General features: G+C 47.1%; 2 long non-coding RNA genes across 3 annotated transcripts; one reads left to right on the top strand and one right to left on the bottom strand.

The window, feature by feature from the left end:
* Positions 1-348: 348 nt before the first annotated feature.
* On the top strand, positions 349-9,889 carry LOC125753971 (uncharacterized). 2 transcript variants are annotated; one of them, XR_007407008.1, is made up of 5 exons: positions 349-939; positions 1,422-1,645; positions 6,603-6,651; positions 7,282-7,614; positions 8,469-9,881. It is a non-coding gene; the product is annotated as an uncharacterized LOC125753971 (long non-coding RNA). The 2 variants fall into 2 exon arrangements; XR_007407007.1 differs by having other exon boundaries at positions 469-939; positions 7,282-9,889.
* LOC118354121 (uncharacterized) lies at positions 405-21,831 on the bottom strand. Its single transcript, XR_004814115.2, has 3 exons — positions 21,265-21,831; positions 1,335-1,438; positions 405-614 (listed from the first exon to the last, which is right to left on the bottom strand). It is a non-coding gene; the product is annotated as an uncharacterized LOC118354121 (long non-coding RNA).
* Between the last annotated feature and the right edge of the window lie 4,715 nt (positions 21,832-26,546).

Here is a 26,546-nt window from a genome sequence, read left to right as displayed (position 1 = left end):
TTACATTTGTCTCTATTGAGTGTTACCTTCTTTGCTATCTATATATTTTTATCTTTTTTTTTTTTTTTCCTGGATGGTTAAGCTTGGTTAAGCAGTTGATTCTTTTTTTTTTTTTTTTCTTTCAAGATTTTTTTTTTCTTTATTTATTCATGAGACACAGGCAGAGGGAGAAGCAGGCTCCATGCAGGGAGCCCGACATGGGACTTGATCCCGGGACCCCAGGATCATGCCCTGGGCTGAAGGTGGTGCTAAACCACTGAGCCACCTGGACTGCCCTGCTATTTATATTTTTGAATCTCAGTTTCCCCTTCCAATATATTCTCATCCAAGATCTATATGATCAGGGTACTTGAAATGGAGTACTTTACTCACAATTAATATTTTGTTAATATTTTAATCAAAATATATACTAGGAAGGCAGTTTTCTTTTTTCATAAATTTATTTTTTATTGAGGCAGTCAGTTTTTAATTATCTACTAGGGACATCTGCCCATAAAAGAGTAGTCTTGCGCATATCATCCGAGCAGCTATGCATTCTTCTAAGCATGGGACCAGTGAGCCATCGTGTCAATCCCTGATACAGGATCACCTGAGGAACTTTGCCAGGAGCTTATCTGTTGGAGAATGGGGTGGGAGTTCAGAAGTTACTATGGTAAGAACTGAGCTGGGAAAGGCAACTGAGACTTTACAATGTGGACTTGAGAGTGGTAGGCTGTTGGAGAAGGGGGAGTCAACTGGGAAACTCAAATTAGAGAGACGCGGAGCTGAACACCCAACGCAAACTGAAGAGACAGGACAGATCTCAGCAGCTGGATCTGAAGCCAGTTGGAACCTTGTCCCCATGGCAACTTCTATGGAACATACAAGAAACGATGCGGATCTAAATGATGTAAAAGGGGAATGGAAAGCAAGAGAAACCACCCGACTCCAGAGGCTGATGTAAGTCATTGGGTTTCTGAAAAGGCCTCTTTCTAAGGGTGGGACCCTCTTGCCTTAAAAGTAGCTTCCTGAGCACATGCTCAAGACACGGAATCTGACCCACATAATGTATTTCTGCAGAGCCCGTGCGGGCCCCTGGTGACCACCACTCTTTTCTCTAAGTTTTGCCAAATTGTCTGATTTGTTATCTCTTCTAGGATTTTGCAGGGAATTAACATCTGTGGTTTCTAGAAACAACTTCAGGGAAAAAAAAAGAGAAACACAGGAGATTTTCTTGCCTCCAGTCATTTGGCACCTCTTCTTCTTTAAAGAGAACCAATAACAGGTTTATAACTCCAGTGCCAATCTTTGGTACCCTGTGGTATGACTCATCTGGTCTTGAAACTTGTACTCACTTTGTGCCAGTAGGTCTTCTTTCCTACCCCCTCTCCTATGTTTGGATGATGTTTTCTCTAAGCTGTTTTTATTTTGCAAATTTTCAGTTTGGAGATCCTGGTCCCTGATGGAGGAGGGAAGAAAAACAGGAAATAAGCAGTGCTGCCGGCCCTGTCATCTGTCAACATTACATCATCTGCTCCTGGCCTTTATGTCTTCATTGTTTTTCATCCCTGTGCAGCTTCCAAAAAGCCCTTGCTCTGCCCTTAACCTTTTTCCCCCGAGCCTCAGCTTGCTCTGGGATCTCACCCTTCCGGCATGATTGCTTCAGGTTTGTGTCACTCCTTTGAATTTGTCTTTGACTAGATGCACATTTTATTTTCAACAGAATAAAATGTTACCACTAATATTTTATTTAGCAACCTCTTCCGTCTCTCCTACCATCGTAGAGCATCTGGCTATGAGATCTTACTTCTGTTTTTCTGATTTTAATGCTGAGCCTTCATAATCTCAGACCATACGCTAGCAGTACAGTTCTAGAAGAGCATGGCTTAGAAAAGAAATTTCAACCCCCAAAGGACATGAGATTTCAAAAGACAAAAAAAAAAAAAAAAAAAAAAGGAAAATCAGAGTAACTAGGAAAATTCGAGTACTTAAAAACCCAAATTCTCCTGACCATCTGGAATGTTTGTGAAAAATGCAAACCCTTGGCCTCACTGTGGACCCCCTGAATCACTAGGGTGGAAGCCAAGGCATTCTTTTTTTCTTTTTTTTTTTTTTTCTTTTAGAGAGCAAGAGAAGGGGTGGAGGCACAGAGGGAGAGGGAGAGAGAAAGAATCTTAAGCAGGCTCCATGCCCAGCACAGTGCCTGATGCAGGCTCAATCTTACAACCCTAATATCATGACTTGAGCCAAAACCAAGCGTCAGACATTTGACCAACTGAGCCACCCAAGCACCCCACCAAGGCATTCGTTTTTAGACAATTTATTCAGATGTTTCTTATTTATACCAAAGTTGGACAATCACTTCATTGGAGGCCAAAGAAAGTAGAGTAAGCTTTGATGGTTGAAATGTCTTGGAAAATCAAAGCCTACCCATTTCTCTGCATACCCGCATCACTATGAATTGAAACTCTACTAATTTCAAAGGGTTTATTTCAGCCTGGGTCAGAAAGAGTTGAAACACTGGAAGAGACAAGACCCTTACTTGAGTATTAAAGGAGAAAGTCGTAGGGCCCAATTACAGAACGAGAATTTCATGCTGACATTAGAATAGTCATTCTCACATTATTCTTAAAGCATCCCCATTCCATTGGACAAGAACTCGGTATGCACAAACTCTGATAAATATCAGGGCAGTGGACAGTGGAAACACATGAGTGTGGAGCCTGGGAGACCTGCATCGTGGTACTGTCTTCCACTTCACAGTTGAGTTATTATTCAAGTTGCTTACCTAGAGACGCAAAACAGAGATAAGACTATGCTGAGTCCTGAGAGTAGGCAATATATCAATGAGTAAATAGTATAGCCGCAAAGCACGTACTGCATATCAAGTGCTCAACCTATATTTCTTTCTCTTTTTCCCTTAGGAAAATATATGCCCAGATAGGAACTGTCCTTCCCATTCCATGGAGAATTCTTTCAAAAACCTCACATCCAATTTAGTTCAGTTAAAAAAAAAAAAAAAAAACTGCCACAAACAGTCAAAAGTTCAGGACAAAATGGACTGAATATGCCTTCTTCAAGTGGAGTTCTAATTTAAGACTTGCCTTCAAATTAATTATTCATTACCTGTTCAATGTTATTGTTGCTCTATTGTAATTTCACAGAGAGGTCTCCTAATAAGGATCTAAAAATTAGAAATCTGTTCTACAACGAATCTTGGAATTCTCTTCATGAGAAAATATTCTTGGAATATGAAGGCTATGGGATTTTGGAATTCTCCCTCACACAAATTCCTTTCTTTTGAATAATATTTAATCTCTGTAACTACAGGGTGAGTCCTAGGAGACATATCTATGATTACGGTTCTGTTCTTTTTTAACTAGCAATGCCGACCGACCGACAATCCAGGGCTTAATCTGTCCATCTACACATCTGTTATGAGCTCCGTAGCACCTACTTTACTTGCTGGACCATTCCCTCAAACTCTAACAACCCCTTAGTACCCCTCCTGATACTTGTTTCCAGATTGCCAGAACTTTTCCTGGATGCCTTATGGGGAAGCCCTCCTGCAGTTAGGAAACCCAATAAGGAGTTTTGATTTGTGGTCACATGTTACATTTACAGAATGACTTCTTTGGTGGTAAGCCCTTAGGATAGAACCCTAGAGTGGAGCTTGGAGCCAGGCCATTCTGCATGAAAAACAAGGCCTAGAATGCAATTTTTTTCAGTGCCTGTTGCTGGAGGGATGGCTAATGAAGTGGCACATCATTAAGGACGCATCAAGGTGCTGTTTAAGCGTGGAACTTGTTTTCAGACTCCAAGCAAGAAGTGACCTTTTTTTCCAAAGAGGCTTAAAACTTTATTCTTATCACTATGGCACAGAGAGGGCAGCCAGAGGGCCCTGTGAAACGAATCCTTTTCATTAACAGTCAGCCGTTTTACCAACAGGGAAAGGAGGCAGCCAACATTTGCCAGGTACATTGGAGAAGAGCAGAGTTGTCTGTAAACATTCATTAGTAAGATTCACTATATAAAGCAAGTACATGAATAGAAAGAGAAGCCAGGGGGGATGGAAGGAAGGAAGGAAGGAAGGAAGGAAGGAAGGAAGGAAGGAAGGAAGGAAGGAAGGAAGGAGAGGAGACCGAGAGAAAGGGAAGGATACCTGGAGGCGGGAAGGATGGACAGATGGTTGGTTCTAGGGACAAAAGCACCAGGGGACCCACAGAAGAGGATGCAGATTACCTCGGAGCAAAGACTCATTCCTCAACCTTATTTGTTAAGGGTGACTGAATGTTCTGTGGTGAGCGGGAACTGGAGACTGATAAGAAAACCTACTGCATGTTCCTTAAAGTTCTTGCAATTAACTGCATATGTCAAATTGTATCTAATTTCCATTAATGATTCCAGTGATTCCTAACTATGTCTTCATTTTCATGACCCCTTCTGAGGATGCTCAAAGGGAGCTACCTGGCTAGGTGAACGCTACTTGTTACTCTGACGTCAAGTGTAGTAAAATCCAAGTAATCTGAGACCTTGCACATCCATTCTCAAAATTCTGTCTCAATGAGGCTTACTTCCCAAGATTCCTGGGTCTTAGAAAACAAGAAGTGGAAGCGATCCATAAAAATGAACAGAAGCTAAAAAAAAAAAAAATTAATAGAAGCTCCTAGATGTATGTTTTGGTTAGTGGTGGGGTCCTTCCACAACACGTATCCTGTAACCCTTTTACTTAATTCAGGGATCTCACATAGGAAACAGGAAGCAGCAAAGGAGTATTAGTTAAGGAAGGCAGTGATCAAGACAGTGCTGGGCGTTTAGAACTAGCTGCTCTAACGAATAAGAAAATACAAAACGTGGGACACCTGGGTGGCTCAGCGGTTTAGCACCTGCCTTTAGCCCGGAGTGTGATCCTGGAGACCCGGGATTGAGTCCCACATCAGGCTCCCTGCATGGAGCCTGCTTCTCCCTCTGCCTGTGTCTCTGCCTCTCTCTCTCTCTCTCTCTCTCATAAATAAAATCTTAGAAAGAAAGAAAGAAAGAAAGAAAGAAAGAAAGAAAGAAAGAAAGAAAGAAAGAAAGAAAGAAAGAAAGAAAAGACAAAATGCTTCAAACACCACAGAGGTTTATTTACCTCAGACCAAGATAGATATTTCTCTTTGGAGGTTGGCTTATCTCCATTCACCTGCTGTCATTCAAAGTCTCAGACCAACATTGACTGTGCGACCCTCATTACATGGTTTCTAAGGTCATCGTAACCAGCTCCATCCCAAGATAAAGTGCATGGAGGAGTGTTTACAGGAGACTTCTATGGGCCAGGCCTAGAAATGGGACATATGACTTCTGTGCACATTCAGTTGGCTAGAACTTAGTCACATGGCATCACCTACCTGCAAGGGAGCCCGGGGAACATGGTCTTAGACAAATGCCCAGAAACATAAGGAAGCAAGTTAGTGAGTGAATAGTTAGCTGTCTCTGACATAAAAGGTATGCATATTTATGCCCCCGTCCCTACACAAATCTAGAATAACAATGCTTCATTTCCAGAACCATGACCGAAAGTCAAAAGATGGTTACATTTACTACAATAGGAGTAGAGTAAGAGCCACTATTTACTGGACACTTACTGTGTCCTAGGACCCATGTTAAATTCACACATTATCCCATTTAATCCCCATATCAATCTTGACTGCAGAAAGATGACATGCTGAGAGCAGGTAAGTCACCTGCCTAGTGTCTCACACTCAGTGACAGCTGGGATTGGAACCCAGGCTAACTCTGACGGCCAGGCCCTTTACTGCCTCATTATACATTCACCACCACATCACAGAAGGACCAAAATGTAAATCGCAATCTGCTCCAAAGTGAAGCCAGAGTTCTTCTATTTTCAACATCAGGAAAAGGAAGAAATGATCCTCAGATTTTGAAAATCCACACGTGGATGAACTTGAAATAGAAAATCAGGAAAGCCTTTGGCCAAGTTTAGAAATCCCTCGAACTCCTTGGATTCTGCTATTGAAACCTTGCTTGAGCCTTTCTGGTTTATTTTTAGTTTTTACCAGGCACCATTTCCTGGATTGGTGAAGCAGGTTTAAATATTCTTATAAGTATTTTGGACATAAGTGAGATTTTTTTTAGCTGAATGCGAAAGAAATGCAGATAACTGTGCGATGAGCATATCCAAAATAAATAAGAGCCAAATACTTAAGCAGTAAGAGGACGTATCTACCAAAGCCTGTTGGGCCTTCCTGAGGCTGGCCTTCCTGAAACCTCATGTGTTCCTACCTACCGTCTGTTGTTCCTGGCCTGAGGCTGGAACCTGAAAACCCTATGATTTACTCAGAACCCTTTCCCAAATCTGTTTGAAACCCTAACAAGGGCCATGCAGATCCCTAAACTCTGCAAGCACTCTCATGACCCTTGTGGTTTGACCTCAGCTGCCCGTGTGGAATTCAACACCCGGGTGATCATTTAGGCCAAAGTCAGGAGATGGAAGTAGAGATCTGCACCAGAAATCCCAGGCAAGTTGGAATTGTCAATTCTGCTCACCCCTTGCCATAGGTAGCAGCTTTTGGTAACTGTTGGCCAGGCATACCCTCAGGTTTACGTTCAGTATGTCTTCACAGATGGTGGTCTGAATGCAAGAGCATCTGTCCTCCTGCTACATACCGACTGGTAAGCACCTTGCTCACCTTTTTGAGGCTGTTTGGAAAAACGATCACCCTTTACCCCTCTTGTCAGTCTCCCAGGCTTGGCCTCACTAGCTACAGGTATTAATGTGCATCATGCCATGAATCATGCTGTGAATGGAATCTTTGCCTCCCATCATAACCATAGAAATAAAAGAGGTAAAAACAAACAAATTTGCCCTGTTACCCACCATGACAAGATCACCCTTTCCTTCCATGTAACTGCATTTTTATTAAAATAAATAGAGTGAAGTGACAACATTCTTGTAATATGGCAAACTGTTTACAAAGCTGGGTGGTAGGGCAGCCCGGGTGGCTCAGCGGTTTAGCGCCGCCTTCAGCCCAGGGCGTGATCCTGGAGTCCCAGGATCGAGTCCCACGTTGGGCTCCCTGCATGGAGCCTGCTTCTCCCTCTGCCTGGATCTCTGCCTCTCTCTCTCCCCTCTCTGTGTTTCTCATGAATAAATAAATAAAATTTTAAAAAAAAGCTGGGTGGTATACAGGGTGATCATTATAAACTAGTCTATGCACTCATGTCATGATTTTTAAATATTCTGTAATAAATCAAATATCAAAGAGAAATAATTTAGACTGAGTTTCTTGTTTTAATTTCTAGTTCTACTAATCACCACGGGGTCCTAAGCCACAGGGAACTTAAATCCTGACAGCAACCATGTGAGCTTGGAAGGGAATCCTTCCCCATTCAACCTCTCAGATGAAACTTCAGCCTTGCTGGCCACATTGACTACAGCCTCATGAGAGATCTTAGAGTGGAGCGCCCAATTAAGGCATGCCTGCTTTCCTGACCCACAGACACTGTAAGATAACAAATGTCTGTTATTTCAGCCACTAAGTTTGTGATAATGTTACTATGCACTGAGAGATAAATGACAAGATGCTTATACCTGGAAATGGCAGGCCTCCTCTCCTTGGAGGTCATCAGTATAAGGTAACTGGGCAGTTTTAAAGAATACTTTTGCTTGAGTGTCACCCTCAGATACACTGATGTGAGTGCTCTGAGCTGTGGCCTAGAGATTAGAATTTTGAAACTGCTTAAATTATTCGATTGTACTACAGAATTTGCAAACCACTGCAAAGCTGGTTATTTCCTGTTTCCCTTCTTTTTCAGCTGTCACTTTTCTGCATTCTGAGATTTCCTCCTACAAATCACCGTCCTGCATACTCACTTCAGACTCTTTGGTCTGCCTGAGTATGTAAACAATCATTTCTTCTCTTGTACACACTCTTTCTTCAGTACTTTGTTCCAGTCAAATAGCATTGCCCACCCAGTTGTAGAGTTTCCAGAGACAGTGGCTCCCAGAAGAGGGATAAGTAGATCTCTGTACTTCTGCACCTTAACCTAATGGTAATGGTACCCAGGTGGGGAAGTGTAGGATGGCGGTGTCTGTCAAGAGGGAAGGAGGAGCAGGAAATATCAGACGGAGTATAACATTTTTGATCCATTAGTGACACATTCTGGCACAATTTAAGAAGCTGCAAGAAACCATCAAATATTCTAGCTTTTAAGTGTAACAAGTAATGAAGGAAGAGTCACCATAGTGAGCATATACAATAAATGGTAGGTCTGAAATTTTTTGGAGAAAACCATAGCCTTGTTCCTTCCCTGGGTAAAATACCAGATAGTACTCTCACTTCCTCGGTGTTTGTGTTTAAGGGCCTATGTCTGTGCATGCCTGAGTATAATATACAGAAATATCAACTGCTAAGTTATTTTTACCAGTCAAAATGACTGGTGGCTGACTTGTTCTGACTGATAAATGTGTTTCTGATTTGTCTTTGCAGCATAACACAAAGGACACTGGGCAGAAATCTGCCCAGAGCAATGTGATTATTACGTTAATGGTTTGGGACCTTGAGGGCCCCAAACCACAAGGGCACAATAACCTGACTCGAGGGAGAAAATCCTGCCCTGGCTAGAGGCCAGGGGGACAGCTGACAAGGAACATAGATCGCATGTGTACAACTGGCTTCATGCTCTGTTCTATCACCTCATGCTCTGCTGATCCCCCTGCACACAGACACCCCGGAACACCAGCCTCACTGCTGGTCTCCAGACACTACTGCTGACTATGACTGATCATTGCCTCCTCTCCCCGACCCTAGCTGCTAAACTATGCTAGAGGTGAGACATTGATTTATTACTTGTTTGCTATTAAAAGTGGCCTTTATAAAAAGGAAAGCAATTTTAACAGTGCCTTGCTGTGAGGGTTTTTATCCCTTCTTAACCCTTCCCTTGAACAAAGGAACCCCGAAATTAAAGCAGCAGCACACCTCACTCCCCACAGAGCTAAAGTGCTCTGTGTCCTATCCAAAGTGCCACCTATCAGTATAAGGTAACTGGGCAGTTTTAAATAATTATCAGAGGCAGGAAAGCAGAGTGGATGGGAACACGTGCTTTGGCATCAATAGAATAAGGTCTCCCGACTTCACAATCCCAGGACAAGCTACTTACCTGCTCCAGGCCTCTGCTTTCTCACCTGCTAACCACAGTACCAGGCACAGGTTAAGTGCTCAAGGAATAGGAGCTATTATCATTGTTATTTATACTTTTCCACTCCGAAATGTGATCGGTTCAGAGTCACATTCACAAACTGAGTTACAGTCCACAAAGGCTGGACGATTATTGCCACCATCCCCATCCATTCCCTCAAAGAGGAAGTCGAACACAGGATAGTGACTTCACTCACTCTTAGTTACCCATCCATATATTTTTCCATGTATGGAAGTCAAAATCTCCATTTTTTCTTAACAAGTACCTATGGCATCTACAAAGCATAGTACTTGGTGCTAGAGGAGAGAAAAACACAGAAGACTTTTGAGCTTAGACGTAGATTCTTCCCCCTTCAAGCTTTCGGATGAGACCTCAGCTCTGACGACGTATTAATTAGTCTCACGAGAAATCTTAAAGCAGAGCCCCCAATAAAGTCATGCCTGGTTTCCTAACCCACAGAAACTGTGAAATAATAAATATGTGTTTTTAAGCCACTAAGTCTGTGCTAATATTGTTACTAGAGGCACCTGCTTTAGTAGCTTATAATCTAGATGGGGAAACATAACACGTCTACTACATGTCAACAAAGAGTAGGTAATAACATTTGCCTACTGGTATAAAAATGTGTTTAATACCCAAAGTGATCTATGATTAATCACATGTAGAATTTTCACTCTTTATGAATAAATAATAAACCCTACAATACAGTATTGAGGACTTGATTGTGTGTGTTTAAATTCAGATGGTGAATGTTAAAAAAATGTTTTAAACTTTACTAGAAGGTAGGTATTGTGCTATTTTTTTAGGTGGGCTTTGTGCTTATCTTTATCCACTAAACATACAAAAGAAATAGATGCGTAAGGTAAGATTTCAAAATCTATACCTACGCAAAATTTACTATTATCATAGTATTAGCTTTGGCTACCCACAGTCTAGGGACGAACACAGTTTTCATTTGCTTTGACTCATCAACCAGTTTTTAGACTAAGTAGAAGCCCGGGTGGAGTTTGAGCCATGACGCTCTGGATTCCACATTGAGAAATGATGAGGGAAGACGCCCTCCAACTCAAAGCAACTATGAAGGTTTCTCTGGCCTCCCATAATCCTCTGCTAACTGTATTATGGAAATGATGGTAATTACTTCAAAGTCCCTGGTGATTCCTATGTCTTTGGTGCCGTTCACTGTCAGTTCACCTCGGCCAACCAGCTGTCTCATGGACCTGCCTTTTGTACCAAACCTTTAATGAAACTGGCATTTGTGTCAATAAACTTTAAGCCCATCTTGCTGAGATAATTATCTGGGTCACTCAAATTTCAGCTACTTCAAATAATTATAGCCTTTTAGCCTTGAGTATAAGGTGATGATTAAAGGAGAAGGAGTCGGGGTCCCCATGCCTAAGTCAATTAGATGGAAATGCCGGCAGGTCTCAGCGCAGGTCTCTGATTTGAATGCACAAGCCTCTGGGCTATGTCAGAGCCTCACACAGAATAAGTCATTCATGGAATACACATTTGTTTGGCTGAACCACGATCTAAAACGTGGACACAACAATTTTACACATTTTAACACATTAACAATTTAACACATTAGCTGTTGAGGGGAAAAGCTATCTCACAAACACCGTCACAGAGACTGCTGTGTGCTGCAGAACACTCAGCATCAACAACCAGAGTGCAATTCCATTGTCCTTAAGAACAAAGATTATAGCAAAAACCACTATCTAGATTTCAAAGCTCTCCATATCCAGCGGCTCAAGATCGGTTTTACAGCATCACTCGATTTCCTTTCCATGGCTTGGTAAAACTTCAAGGGACCGACTTTTGGTCATTTCACGTTCATCCCTATATTCTTAATGAGACAAAACTCACTGATTACAAAAAGGACTCATGTTCTCACTTTGGTCAAAAGCTTGAAATGTTCTGGAAAAAAACTCTCTCTAGAGACCGGGAAATTGTAACACTTAAATCCCTTTCCTTCTGTGGACTGGAAAGACAAAGCCTTTTATTAATCACCCCCGCCCCCACTTCCATCTCCACCTGTCAACGTTTAAAACTGGAGACTAATGGTAGACAGGCTTCTCCTGCAGATAGTAATTGCCTTTCCAACAGAGAAGCTATCTCCAAAGCAACCGAGATATGAGCTATGAATTCAAGCTGCGACGCTCTATGTAAATTGCTTGCGATGAAATTGAAATTTCCCAAAAGAAAGCTGCACTGATTCAGTCTATTAAATGCCTTCCTACCTCAGAGGCAGGGATGCACTCCGGCAGCTAGGAAATCGCCCACACCTCGTACACGGTACACAGAGATAAGACCCAGGCGCTTTATGACCTGGTCTTAAATTTTAAAGAAATCCCATCATTATTGATAATATAATTCAATAATTGCTATTCAGTACTTAAAGCAGCCCGACTGTCCACAGCTGCCCACATTAGTTCCAAAATGAAATCATGATGTTTCATACGCCCCCATCTCACATTAGCTTGTTTTTCCCACATGGGCTTTGTCATGCTTCTGTGCAATGTATTTTTGGTCTTTGGCATGCCTTGACTACTCAGTATTAAATGTTCCCATAAATTTTTTTCTGTTTTGCTTGGTTTTTAGTTTAGTTTTTTTTTTTTTTCCATAAACTCCTCTACCTCCAAAAAGAGGATCTAGGGCCAGATAATGTTCTGTTGTACTAAGCAATGTTATTATTGTCCGATTAATAAACGATGTGACTAAACAGCCTTGCCTTAGGGGATGAAACAGGTGAACCCTCATGAGCGTAAAATTTGGTGAACACTTGACATAGACTTCCAGGTCACTGAACCTCTCATACTTCATTTGGCCCACATCTGCCTCCATCAGCCATTACCCACCAGGCCCACCCTGTCTGGAGTCTATCCTACTCTCCCCACCCCCACCCTCTCTACACACTCCATACCTTATGCTCAGGCTCCCTCGAAATCTGCTTATGAAAATCAAAGAAGAGGGGAAAATAAACACGAGAAGTCCACTCTGAGGCACAATGTCCCGCAACATTCACTGCCCCATCTTCTTCTATCATAGTACAATCCTTGATTTTTAGCTGGGCACATGGCTGCCCGGGGTGATACTTAGGAACAATCTATGATGAGTTCAACCAAGCCAGGGCATGTAAACGGAGGTTTCCTTTTGGCCATGTTTGGGAAATTCCATTAAAATGGGGATGCGCCCTTTGCCTCCTTTTTTTCTTGTCCTTTCCTCCATCTGATGTCTGATAGATATGGCTAGAGCTCTAGCTACCATCTTGGTACAAGAAGCCTAAAGCCATGCCCTAAATATCACAGAGAACTCTCCGGAACAGAGCCACCATACTAGCCCTGAACTGTCTACCCCCCAGACCTTACAGTGAGAAAGAAACACACTTCCAGCTTGTTTAAGCCACGATTACTTGGGACGCCCACTACTGGCAATGGCATTTGATCCTAACTATAGGCACTCTGATTTTGACTAGCACCAGAGACCAGTTTTGTTTGCACTCAAATCATGAATTTTTAAGCACTTAATAGGATCACATGCTTGACAAATGTCTGGCAAACTAAAAGACAAAGCCCATTAGTAAAGAAAAAGTTCCTTTTATTCACCCAAGCCAAAAATATCAGAATTTTAACAAATGAAAACAACAAAAACAAAAGCAATCTTATTTTTTTGTAAGCAACTTGTCCTGGCACTCTAGGATCTAGGTTCAGTAGACTGTTCACCGACTATGAGATTGCATTGTCTGGGACTCACTTTGCTCATCAGTTTGCCTCTTAACTCGGGGGGATGAGAAGTAGGGAGGGCCAGCACGAGAGGGGGGCCTAGCGGGTACGCCTCTGGCCCCGCAGCCATGCTTCAACCCAAGCTCCTCTACCTTTAGAATTCCACATAAGATTCTGTTTTAAAGAGTTTCACTAAGGAAATGAGAATTTTTCAAAATCCCCAGGCTAGATAGCATGTAAGTTCCCTCCTAGTCCTGACATTTTATGATGAGAAAAACTCCCCCGTGGCCACAATGAGGCAGGTGGTGGCACTGCTGTGGCATTGAGACAAATTGGGAGTGGCAGTGTCCTGGACGTGTTGCCAAAGGCAAAGCCTGAGTCATCGAAGGCAGAAGCCGGATAGGAAGATGTCAGATCCAGGGGGAAAGCGACAGTACGGGAAGGACTGGATTTTGGTTTTTTTGTTTTTTCTGTTTGGCTCCAGTTATGCACTAACTAGAAGGACGAGGACGTGTAAAGAATAGACATTTCCTTAACAGACACATAGTAAAAGCCACATACTGATGAAGTCACGCACGATATAAATGAGCAAAGCAGATGCTTCCTGGAGGCAGCTCATCTCATTTATTCACGAGGTGCTCAACCGGAGGAACGGGGCAAGGCCTGAGTGGTGGCGGGCCCCCAGCGGAGCTTGCCAGGGGTCGGCCCGGCTGGGGACAGCGCGGGCCCTCCAGCCCCGACGCGCAGGGCCCTGGCTGGGTGGCAGCTCTGCCTCCAGGAACCTCGCCCTCCGCTTCCGTCACCCCCCGAGAAGCTCTGACAACTCCCGCCTCGACGCCCCAGGTTGAACAGGTGCACCGTGACGCACGGGAGCCAGGAACCAGCCCAGGGATCCTTCTGGACTCTACCCCTCGACTCAGGCGTGCGTGGAGGCGGGACCTATGGCCAGCAGCTTCCAGGGCCTTCGGAGCCTGGGTCAACACCAGCAGGCGTCCCTGGAGCAGAGGCCGCGTCCACACGGCCGGCAAGCCCGGCTCAGGGCCTGGCCCCGGTGCGTCCCCTCCGTGACACTGGGAGCGGCACGCCCGCGAGGCCGGCCTGGCCGTGACTGCACCTGTCGGCCCCGCGCCAGCCGGGGCGCCTCGGTCCTGGTGCCTCTGCACGAGGCAAGGCGGAGGGTGCGCCACCGCCCAGCACGGGGAGGGAGCCCAGCCGGGCCCAGTGGCGCCCAGACCCTCCCGTGGCCTCTGCTGTCCCCCGGCAGAGGAGAGGAGCGGGGTGCCCGGGCCCCCCAGGAAGCCCGCCTCGGCGGTGCCCGAGCCCCCCCACCCCCCGGAGGCCTCAGCCTGCCCGCCCTGGCAGCACAGGGCCCCGGGCACCTGCCTCGGCCGCCAGTCGGGAGGCCACCTCTTCAGGAGCTCCGCAGTTCTCCGGGCGCCCACCCACCCCGACAGAGTTCCTCCAAAAAATAAATGCCTGGGCCCCATGCCTTCCCTGGGGGTTCAGGATTTCTGGGGTTGGCCCGAGCCCAGTGTTGGCAACCGCTGTTGAGCAAAGCTGGACGCTCAGCACCCCCAGGCCTTGGCCTGCTTGGATGTGGTTTCACACCTGCCATGGCCCCTCTGCAGGCCTATGACCCCCTGCAGGCCTGTGACCCTCCTGCAGGCCTGTGGCCCCCCCTGCAGGCCTGTGACCCCCCTGCAGGCCTGTGACCCCCCCCTGCAGGCCTGTGACCCCTCTGCAGGCCTGTGAGCCCCCCGCAGGCCTATGAGCCCCCCGCAGGCCTGTGACCCCCACGGGATAGGGCTGTGCGGCCCTCCCCACCACAGTGCCCAACAGAGTTCCTGACATTCCACAGCACGTCCAATGACGTCTGCTGAATAAAATCAAATAGTGATAACCCAGAATTCAGGGCTTTTAAAAAAAATAAAAGAAAAGCTCACCACAGCTCAACGTGATAAATCAGGTGAGATTATATGTGTGCACATGTGCGTGTGTCACGGCTGCACAGCTGAAAACACACTCCCACACAGCCCTATGGCTCCTCCTGTGAAGCAGAGCCTGTCCCCAGCTGTGGGGCCTTGGGCAAGTCACGCTCTGAGCCTCAAACGCTTCACCCTTAAAACGGGGAGAATAACGCCTCCCTCCCGAGATGGTCGAAGACTCAGTGTGACAACCCAGCACCTGGCACACATCCTGCGAGCATCACTGTCCTTGTCCCTACCGTCTCCTCATGTTACGCAGGGTAAACCGAGGCTCAAACAGGGCAAGTGACTTGCCCACAAGATCCCGCAGGGCTACGTCCCAAACCGAGCTCTGCTGGCTCCCAATCTCTTATTTTCTCGTGTATCGTGTTGCAGACATTTTTCTGATGCAGGAAGCGGCAGGCAGCCCCAGCCCAGGGTTCCAGACGGGGACACTCAGGGACAGAGGAGGGGACTTGCTGGAAGCCAATCCTGGGGAGGTTACAGAACCAGAGTCAGAGCTCACGGGGTCCCCAGGCACATGGTGTGTGCTCATGGGGGGTCCCCAGGCACACGGTGGGCATGCTCTTGGGGTCCCCAGACACACGGTGGGCGAGCTCATGGGGTCCCCAGGCACATGGTGGGCGTGCTCACGGCGGGGGGGTACCCAGACACACAGGTGTGCTCAAGGGGTCCCCAGGCACATGGTGGGCGTGCTCACGGGAGTCCCTGGGCACACGGTGGGCATGCTCACGCGGGGTGGTCCCCAGGCACACAGTGGGCATGCTCACGGGGTCCCCAGGCACATGGTAGGCGTGCTCACAGGAGTCCCCAGGCACACAGTAGGCGTGCTTACGGGGGGTCCCCAGGCACACGGTGGGCAGCTCACGGGGTCCCCAGGCACACGGTGGGTGTGCTCGCCACCTCCTGTCGCTCGCAGCCGGGGAAGCCCGCCCTCCCCATGACTCCTGGCCCCCCAGGAGCCAGGGAAAGATGAGGCTGCCCTTGGGGATCCCCCACTCTGCCCGGGCCGCCCACACTCGTTATCCGCATCCTGACGGGGAAGCTCTGGGGAGCGCTCTCCGGGGCTCTGGAGCGTTCTGCGAGGTGTAAGTAGCCACTACGAGCCTCCAGCTTGTCCAGGACGTGCGGTGGCCTCTCTCCCGGCTCAGCGGGTCACAGAGCTTCCCCCCAGGAGGAGGCTCTGCTGTCCTCTAAGGCCAAGGACGAGAGGAAACTAGACACAGCGCCCAGTAAGAGGGGGCGCGGGGCAGGAAGCCGAAACCACACCAAAATATTTCTAGCAATTATGTCTGAGTGATTTTTGTTTGTTTGTGCTGTTCCATGACTTTTTCTTTTTTTTAATAGCAAGGAGATCCTAGTTTTCCAAAGAGAGAGCGTGCGTGGCGGTGCTTTACGCTTGTCCAGGCAGGAATTCACGAAGCAGCAACTGCCTCAGCTTCTGGCTCTTCCTTCACAGCTGCCGGGCAAGCCTGAGCTGAGGCCAAGGGGGGCGACCGGGCAGGGACACGCGGGTCCCCAGCAGAGGCACAGCCCCGGGCGCCATTGGCCAGGTAAAGGAGAGCCCGGCCCCAAGCGAGGCCACCTGTAGGCAGCGGCTCCTCCTCCTGCCCACCTGCCCCTGGCCAGGCCCCTTCGCCTCGACGTGCGCCCCACGACCCGCTGCAGCCAGAGGCGGGGGCCTTTCGCTTGTCCACTCAGGATCTCATCCTCCCAGATCCAGGGAGAGATCTGCAACCGGCCCCAGAGCAGCCCAGAAAGGGCCACTCCCCTGCCAGCATGCGCCAGGATCCTTGCATACCGCGGGCTGCCGTTCATCCAGCCCTGGCCGCTGCCCCGCCAAGGCCCGGGCACCGCACTAACCGGGAGCTGAGGCCGCGGTGCGGGGGCTGCAGACAACACTGGACCACGGCCAACCACAGACCTCGCCTCCGATCCCCTCGAGGAATCTGCACAGCTGATATTATTTCAATTTTACGGATGAGGAAACCGAGGCTTAGAAAGATTAAACAAGTAGCTCCAGGTCACACAGCCCGAGGGAAACAGCCAGGGTCTGACCCCAGGTCCACCAGAGAACTCCAAAGTGCGCCTTCTACCACCGGCTTCATTTATTTCTTAGCAAAGGGGGGAATAGCTCCCTTGGCTCTGCGTTCCCGAGGCTTCACCAAATACGCCAAACACACTGGAAAGGATACTTCACGTTTCTTGGTACCTGCACGATGCCTAGCATAGCATCTGTTCCATGAGAGACGCCTAATAAATAGAGGAATGAATTAATTTAATGAATTATCTCACTTCGAGCCCCTGGACTCACCCACCCTTTCCATCTTCTCCCTAATTATCACCCCCCTCTCTCTCCATCACAGCCAAATTTTTTTCTAGCCTTGTTCACATGCAGTTGACATAGACTATCGTGTAAGCTTAAGGAGTTCACGGTAATGACTTGGGCCACGTATGTGTCACAAAATCATTAACAACGGTAAGGTGAGTTAACACCCCCGACGCCTCACATAATGACCAACTGGTGTTTTGCAGTAAGAACATGTCAGATCTACTCTCTCCACAACTTTTTTTTTTTTTAAACATTCTTTTTTTTTTTTTTAGAAAGAATTTTTTTTTAAGATTTATTTATTTATTCTCGAGAGACCCACAGAGAGAGAGACAGAGACACAGGCAGAGGGAGAAGCAAGCTCCATGCAGGGAGCCCGATGTGGGACTCAATCCCGGATCCCAGGATCACGACCTGAGCCACAGGCAGACGCTCAACCGCTGAGCCACCCAGGCGTCCCTCCGCAACTTCCAAGTAGTCTATAGTACAGTGTCGTCAACCACGGGCACCGGGCTGTGTATCATGTTACACCTCCAGGACTTAGTCTTCTTACAGCAATTAGCCTATCTTGTTTTTTCACCCGAGTAGAGTTGATATATAAAGTTACCCTAGTTTCAAGCGTACAACTTAGTGAACTGACAAATTCGCCCATGATGCTGTGTCCTCCGCAAGTATAGCTGCCACCTGTCCCATTACATAGCCGTCACAATATCATGGACTCTATTCCTTATGCTCTGCTTTTTATCCTTGTGACATACTCGTCCTAGACCTGGAGGACCTTATCTCTCTCTCGCTCCCCTTTTGCTTTGCCCAATCTGCCCACAACCACTCTCCCCTGTGGCCGTCATCATTTTGTTCTCTATTTACAGTTGCGACTCTACTTTTTATTTATTCAATTTTTTTTTTAGATTCCACTTATGAGCAGAACCATATAGTATTGGTCTCTCTCAGTCTGACTTACTTCACTTAGTATAAATAATACCCTCTAGGTCCATCCATGTCGTCTCAAATGTCACAATCTCATTTTTCAAGGCTGTGTAATATTCCGTTGCATATATATACTACATTTTTCTTATCCATTCATCTCCTGATGGACACCAGGGTTGCTTCCAAATCTTGGCTGTTATAAATAATGCTACAACAAACATAAAAGTACATGGATCTTTTTGAGTGAGTGCCTTCACTTTCCCTGGGCAAGTACCCAGGAGTAAGATTATTGGATCATACAGTATTTCTAATTCTTGAGGAACCTCCACACTGTTTTCCATAATGGCTGCACCAATTCACATTCCAACCAAGAGTGCACATGGTTTCCTTTTCCTCTACATCCTCACTGACGCTCGTTTCTTTCTCACAGCCAAGATTTTAAACAATAAGCTACAATCTCTCCATCAGCTTCCTCACAGGCCTTTCCCTCTTCAGTCCTTTCTGGTCCTGCCTCCACCCCCTACCAAAAATGCTCTCTGCAAGACAGTCCGTCACATTGCCATTAAACCCAGTGGGCACCTTTCCATGCCCATTTGACTTGTCCCCTCAGCAGCATGTGACACCTTGAGATGTCACTGCCTGGGCTGCCAGGACTCCAGTTTTCCTCCTTCTTCTCTGGATAGCCCTCCATGGCTCCTTTGTCATTCCTCTTCCGTGGCTCCTCAGTAAATGTGGGCATCCCCAGGGGTCCAGCCCAGCCCCACACCTACACCTGTCGCTGTCAAATCTCCATCGCCTGCCCGGAAATTTCACCCAAGACCTAGACAGAGGCTCTCTCCTCAGATTGTTGGAACCTGCACTCAAGGCTCCCTCCCACAAAGCTGTCCTCCTGCCTGTGCCTCATGCAAGAATTAATGGCATCCCTTTCATCCTGACACTGAAAACTCCTCCTCCTCCCTTCCCTCCAGTTGGCACCAGATCCTGTTGACTCTACTCCTCAGTAATGTCCTTAATTGTCCACTTCAGTCTCCCACGGCCACGACCTCCTTGCAGGGCCTCACTACCATCCCTTCAACAGCTAGCAACTGATCTCATTTTCTTCAGCCAGTCTTGCCTCCTTCAATTCATCCTCCACCCCAAGCTGGAAGGAGCTTTCAGAAATTGCAAATCTCATCACTCTGCTTTAAATTGTTTTTTCTGGATTCCTCCTTGATTCAAACTCATGATCATGGCCTCCAGCCTGATGATGACCTTTCTAGCCTCAGCAGGTGCTCTCCATTCCCATCGATGCTCTAGCAATATTAAAACAGATGTAGTTCTGGTACCATGCCCACTTCTCCACCCCAGTATATACCTTGGTACTTGCTGGTCCTGCTACTTGGAAAGCCCTCCTTTACTCCTTTTATCATTTGAGGTTTAGTTCAGGGGCAATCCCTTCTAGGAAGACCTCCCTCAACCTTCAGTCCTGAGTTTGAGGTCATCCTCTGGGCTCCCACCCTTTCCATGCATTCCTTCCTCACAACATCTAGCACACTGCTCTGCAACACCACATGTCTTATCTCCCCTATTAGACTTTAAGGTCCTCAAGGGCATGCACTGTCATTCTCATCTGTGTACTCACGGTGCCTCTTACCACCGCCAAGGTCGGTATACAGAGATGTTCAATGGAAGGATGAGTGGAAAGGTGGGCAGATACGAATGAACAGAAATGACTGAGACCCCAATGTAACAGGAGTTAGGGGAGCTGTCTGTCCACACCCATCCCTTGACTCCTCATCCCCCAGCAATGGAAAGAGTAACCCTGAAAAATGGCTCCAATGCCCTGTGCTAAGCAAAGTTCTAAAAGTGATCTAGGAAAAGCATATGGCACACACAAAGAAACAAAGTCTGAGAACCAGCCCCGATTTTTTAAATGGGATATGTCCAGATTGGCATGAAAAGAAATTCAGAAAATGTGATTATATACAATTTTATCCACATCTACCTTCTAGAGGAGAGCAAAGAGCAAGGTTTTCACCCAATAAATAGTCTAGATGTTCCCCTGGGAATAATGCATACGACTCCACACCAAGTCACAGGGATCTTTGACAAAGGGGAATCTCCTAAAAATATCCAAGCACCTGCTTTGCCAAGAGAAAAAAAAAAAAAAAAAAAAAACGTGCAGTTAATTAGTATGTTGGGAAAAGAAAGACTTCTCAAAATCATAACAGATCTTTCATCAAGGCCTGGAAATTGATAAAACCAACTGGACTGCTAGCCTCACAGTCTCCATAACGATACTGAGTTTTTCTGAGTGTGGGACGCTGGACCCCCTCTCCCAGAACTCAACACTTCACACCACAGCTTTCCTCTCATCCTCATGACAACCCTGGGCCGACGGCAAGGCAGGCGTCTTCACCCAGAGAAAGCAGATAAGGAAAATGAACGGGAGGAAAGGAGAGGACCCTGAGCTTAGGGAAAGCTGACGCCAAATTCTCTTTCTCGGCTCTAGTTTGAAACAACGTGAAAGGAAATTTGCAACCAGCGAAGCATACGTGACGAAAACACATGCAGCATTTCTGCCTGTCTGTCAAAGGTGCCCCCAGCTACCCTCGAAGGCGGCCCTCCTCCCATCCTCTCCCTTATTCTCCTCATTCACGACACTCCAGCTCGCCCTCTGCTACTCCTGTCTATCATTCAGCAAAAAAAGGCAAAAAAGAAGGAAAAGCCCACACCTTCTTGGTCAGTGAAGAATCCCTATGTGACTCCTTCCACTGCTAGTGCCCATCTCGAACCCAGGAGGAGTTAGGTGGGGGACACGGTCACAGTTCTACAGAGACACAGAACCAAAAGGAGATATATTTAGAGAAAGGTAGATGATAGATGGATAGATAGATAAGAGAGAGAGAGAGAGAGAGAGACGGATTGCCCATTGAGGGTCTGAAAAGAACAAAAAGGATGGAGGGAGGCCAAATTCGCTCTCTGCCTGAGCTGAGACATCGATCTTCTTCCGCCCCTGGACACCAGCGCTCCTTGTTCAGGCCCTTGGACGCAGACTGGGACTGTCCCCATCAGCGCAGAGTGCACCCCCGCCTCGCGGGGCAGGCCCAGCATGACAGTTGGCCCCTCGATCTCCCCTTACCTGTAGCAGACAGACGCGGTCCTCCAATGGAGTGATTTCAGAGGCTCAAGAAACACTTCTGTTCCTAAATTTCCGCCCCGCCCCGTGCCTGAAGCCTGCTGCAATGATTCCTTCCAAGTGGGTTAGGCCATTGCCCTCTGCCCACCCCGCTTCCGTCCTTAAAATGCAGATACTCCTGAGGACAGTAACACCTGACAACACATTTGCTCTCAGACTTCGGGGCGATCCAGCAAGTCTGGGTGGGGGGCCTGGGCATCAGCACGCTTTCCCACACCCAGAAGAAATTTGTGGAGGACACTCGGAGCGACATGGTCCTTAACCCACAGTGTGGTCTTCTTTTCCAGAGCTTTCCTCCCGGCGTGGCTGAGAACACAGACTGCGGGCTGGCCTGGTTTCTCAGACACTCCTGCTGCAGAGCCAGACCCCGGAACGCCGAGCAATAGGGGCCCTGCACGCCCATGTGCATTTGCACACGCGCTCACACGCGCACACACACACGCAGAGCTGCTGAATGCCGCGTCCCCCACCGCCCCTCGCCTGAACCTAGACCACCGGCCAGCCTGCCTCTGCGGCCCCAGATCCAAAACGCTGGGTAGGCCACAGCCCCCCTCCTCCCACAGACCAAAACACAGCGGAGAGGCAGGCAGCACATTCCTGCCTGAGGATACAGATCTCCGGGCTGATTAAATAAATACAGCTTAATTAAATTAAAGTCAGATCAGAACCTGCCTAAACTCGGCTGGCCGCACAGGAGAGTCCCTCATGAATGTTTCATTTTCATAAATGAATGATTATTTGTCTGCTTCGGGGCTTGCCCTGAAGGAAGCGGTGCCTCTGGGTAGAGAGGGCTCCCTCCAGTCAGAGACAAACAGTTACGGGGTATTTTTGTTTAGAGGCCCAGGAGGCTTTGGGACCTTCCTGTGGTCTTTGTGGGGAGTAAGCATCATGCCCTGGCTATGGGTACAAATGAACGTGGCCCAGGCTGCTCCCCTAAAGGCAAAGAACTGTTCAAAGCTCTGGAACAGCCACCAAGTATAGGTGGAGAGACAGAGGGAAACAGAGAAAAGGAGAGAAAAAGAGACAGAACCTGGTAAAGCTACAAACCACCTGCACATGAGGCTTTTACAATATGCTTAGCAAGTGTGTGGGGGGGGGGCACCTGTTCCAGAAAATGTTCTCAAAAGAGTTAAGAGCAACAGCGCAAACCTCATGGAACAGAGAGAATTCCAGAACAGCAGGGCAAAGCTCTGCCCACGGTTGCCTTTGAGAGGCCCCCGGAGGGGCACATGGATGGCGCCTCCCAAGGGCCTGAGGCCGCTGCTGTGAGTCACCTGGGCTGGGGAAGAGCGGTGGGGGAGGCACGGCCACCGCTGCCCTGGGGACCCCGTGAACGATGGCCCCAATGCCAGCGCCCATCCCTGCCCACCTAGAAGTCCGACGGGGAGCGCCCCCGCGCACAACCGCCTGGTCTGCCCCGCTCCCGCTGCGTCTCCAGGGCTTGCCCCCCAGACCTACGGGTTCCCCCCAGCAGCCCAGGAGGGGAAGGACAGACGAGAAATGCACATTTTGCAAGTTCCAGTGAAAGCCTTTGGGGAAGGAAGCTGAAACTAATGGCAAGCCGTGGCTTTCATTCATCCGTGCTACCGTCGCTTCCATTAGCCCAGAAACGTGAGAGGGGGCCTATCACTGTCCCCTGTGTGTGCCGGTGACACTGCTGACGGTGTTATTTTCTGGCTTCCAACTTACCCTCATCAGCAGGACTTCTGCTCAAATTTCTTACAGAACTGATGGCTCATATCACCTTATAGGCTCTTTAAGCTCCACCACTGGCTTCCCACTCAGCGCATCTCTCATCCCCCCTACTGCCAACTTAGTAGCATCTGAGCAGACACAGCTGTGCCTATAATGCTGCTCACCTGTTTCCAATTCCGAGCTCTAATCTGAGACTTATCCTAGCCCAGACTCTTTCTCCAATAGCTTTCTGACCAGTAGTAGAGGTGTCTTGTCATTCTGATCAAGGGCTCCTTACCCAGTGAAGCCTTCCAGATGACTTCCCCAGTTCCATTCCCTCAAGCCCTCCAGTGATCCCAGACATGTGAGGATCCAATGAGAAAGTGCACTATACACCATGAGGCCCTCCACTGACACACTGCCCCATGGCACAGCTGGCCCTAAATTTTGAGGCACATTAAAGACACACTTAAAACCTAAAGGACCCAGGGCTTCTAGCTCAAAGGACAGACTCAACTGATAGGCTTATCTCCCCTCTCAACGAAGAAGCTAAGAGACAGAGAAGCTTAAATCAGAAGATTTAGGATTTCAAAATATTTCCGTGACACGTAAAGCATGGAAGAGTGTCAAGTAGGCTAGCACAGAGGTTGCAAAGGAGATAGAATGGAGGGCAGGCATGAGAAAGGAGGATAAAAACTGGGGATCCCTGGGTGGCTCAGCAGTTTGGCGCCTGCCTTTGGCCCAGGGCGCGATCCTGGAGTCCCAGGATCGAGTCCCACGTCAGGCTCCCGGCATGGAGCCTGCTTCTCCCTCCTCCTGTGTCTCTGCCTCTTTCTCTCTGTGTCTATCATAAAAATAAATAAATAAATAAATAAATAAATAAATAAATAAATAAATCTTTAAAAAAAAAAGAGAGAGAGAGAGAAAGGAGGATAAAAACTAAATGAAAGTCTGTATACAGAATAACACCCTAACATGTCCCTCCACCATCTCTGTTTACAAAACATATGGTCGCCAGGCATCTACATAAAAGCACCAGAGGAAAAAAGTGCCTAAAATTAGAGTTGAAATTTTGTCTGTACAAGAAATGTGAATGAGCTTTCTGGGAAGAACTAGGGTATCAAGTGTGGGATTACTGTGTGCCACAGTAAACCCTCTCCTTCTGACATTTAGAGACCCTTTAGAGGAACAAATGGCTGCCTTCCCACTGACAAGTGGCCACAAGACTCACCAACCAACACAGGGCTCCTGGGCAGCCTTGCTACTGTCTCATTCTTAAACAGCCATCATCACCAGACTGTTGAGAGAAGCCTAAGTTGGGAAATACAAAGACTAAGACAAATAAAAGATAAAAGGACCTTGGAGGAAAAATAAAGAATAGAAGAGAACTGAAGTGTAGAAAACTCTAATATTTCCAGAGACAGAAAAAAATATGCTGAATCCATCAAATTTAAACAGAGAAAAGAGACCATCAGAGAAAAATTCTCAGAAAATATCGATATGACCATTAAAATTCTTTTAAGGTAGCAAGCACGGAAAGATTAAATTCTTGAAAATGTCCAAGAAAGTTAAACATTAAGGCAAAGAGGCAAAAGAGAGAGAAGGAGAGAGAGAAGGTACATAGTAGCAATCCAACTAATAGAATTCCCAGAAAGATGGGGATCCCTGGGTGGCTCAGCGGTTTAGTGCCTGCCTTCGGCCCAGGGTGTGATCCTGGAGTCCTGGGATCAAGTCCCACATCGGGCTCCCTGCATGGAGTCTGCTTCTCCCTCTGCCTGGGTCTCTGCCTCTTTCTCTCAGTCTGTGTCTCTCATGAATAAATAAATAAAATATTAAAAAAAAAAAAAAAGGATTCCAGAAAGAGAGAAGAGAGGTGATACAAGAATGGAGATAACCAGTAAAATAACCAGAAGACCATTTCCCAAAACTAAAAAAGGGTACAAGCGTTTAGGTTGAAAGGCCTCATTTAATGTTCGGAACTAGCCATTTTTAAAAGTCTTCTGTTAAATCACATCCGTGTGACATTTTGGAACATAAGGGGCGACAATAAAACCCTCAATACAACCAGAGAAAAAGAGAAGTTCTTGGTTGCAACAGAAACAACAAAGATGATCAACATGCTAACTTAACACAAAATAGAAATGCACTGGAAGGATGTTGAGCAACCATCTATTGATGGAAGAGCTGTAGAAAGAGGCTCAGAAAACAGGCAGGAACAAAGAGAGGCCAAAAAACAAGAAGAGAGTCAAGGTCACGCTACAGAAACAGCCTAGTTCCTATGGAGCTGCCTCTCTTGCTGGGTCCTGCATACCAACGACCACTGAACTCTGAACTCTTCCTCCACCAGCAAAATAAATTTTTGAACCACTTGAACCACTCACTCCAGGTTCAGAATCCCATCGGAGAGCATCTGATTGGCTAAGCTTAGGCATATATCAGTACCCCGGATTTTAGAAGTCAGAGCGAACAACTATCTGGCCTCCTGCATAGACGTTGGAACTCCGCATCCCACCAAGACTCACACAAAGGCAGACTCCTCAAGCTTCAGGAGAAGTTCAGATGCCAAGCAGTTAACACCGAAACAATAAGTGTGCACCACAGCTCATCCCTCCAGCTTTACCATCTTTGTATATACCCCCCTCCATACCTACAACTCCCAAGCGCATATGAAAATGTTCCTACCTACCATATGCAATCATCTTCACATCCACTCTTTTCATAAAAGCAAAGTCTCATGAGTTGGTGCATCCACTAACAATTCAAGATTTTCTACATGCTGTCCATTTTTCTTCTAGCTCTATCACAATCCCTAATGATTTGTACAACTTTTGGACTAATATCCTTTGTAAAGGACAGGGAGATAAGGAGAGGTAGGAAAAAATAATTTAAATACACGCACATACCACACACATATATATAAAGTTTGGGTAAACGTTACAGTCTTCATTTCTGCAACTAATCACAAGGCCATGTGAACTTTACTCCTCCTCAGTTGTAGTACGTACATTGCGGGTAGAAAAAATAAATCTAAACTTAAGAATTTAGTCCACCTGAAGACCAATCACTGCCTTCCATACGAGAGAACAAAAATCCGAAGCCATCGACCTTCCCACATGTGCCTAGCTGACCCTCTCTGAGCACCATAGTGGAGTCCCAGGGTTGTACCAACAAGCCGCACAGTAAGAAGTGGCAGTCAGCAGGTCAGCCTTTGTGAAGGAAAGTGCTCCCGTTCGTGTGATTATTAAGCCCCCTCTGTAACCAGGAGTCTTTGATAAGCAGCCTCACGAAACACGAATATTCTCACAGTCTATTCACTCGAAGAAGACCAATGCATAGAATTCTTCTCCATACCCCCTGCCCTCCCGTCCTCCAGCGTTGAACCAGGGGCCTAACAACCGTGTGCTACCCATGAAGCAGCGTACATTCTGTCCTTGGGCCGCTCTCCTTCCATACAAATGGACAACGAGATGTACTATTCAAAACTCTGCCCATTAGGAGGATTTCTCTTCCCCAATGTCCATCAGTGACCCCAAGTGAAGCTGCTGCTCCAA

The sequence above is a fragment of the Canis lupus genome, chromosome 2, assembly GCF_003254725.2.
Source record: "Canis lupus dingo isolate Sandy chromosome 2, ASM325472v2, whole genome shotgun sequence".
Taxonomy (NCBI): Eukaryota; Metazoa; Chordata; class Mammalia; order Carnivora; family Canidae; genus Canis; species Canis lupus.
This window is presented reverse-complemented; position numbering and strand designations above follow the sequence as displayed.